Below are 381 nucleotides of genomic sequence, written 5' to 3' on the forward strand. Positions count from 1 at the left end.
GTGACTAACAATACATAAAGGAAGAAAGAGGAATGCATAATAATAATAAAAAAAAGGTGACTAAAAATACATACAGAAAGAGCGAGGATAGTAAAATAAAGACAATAGAGACAAAGATGACGAAGAATAACACAAAAGAATGGACGAGGAAGGTAAAATATATACAATGAGGACGAAATATATCGAATAATTAAAAAAAAAAAAACATCAGGAAGACGAACGCTTGGCTAAGAAAGGTGGCGATGCAGACGAAACATATAAAAACTCACACGAAGGAGACTGAATACAGTGACATTACTTACGATATAAGTAAAAACAAACCCAAGAAAAGTGAGAAAGGTAAATCACACTGACAGCAGACGATAGGAATGTAACAGACAC

The sequence above is a fragment of the Penaeus monodon genome, chromosome 33 (genome assembly GCF_015228065.2).
Source record: "Penaeus monodon isolate SGIC_2016 chromosome 33, NSTDA_Pmon_1, whole genome shotgun sequence".
NCBI lineage: Eukaryota > Metazoa > Arthropoda > Malacostraca > Decapoda > Penaeidae > Penaeus > Penaeus monodon.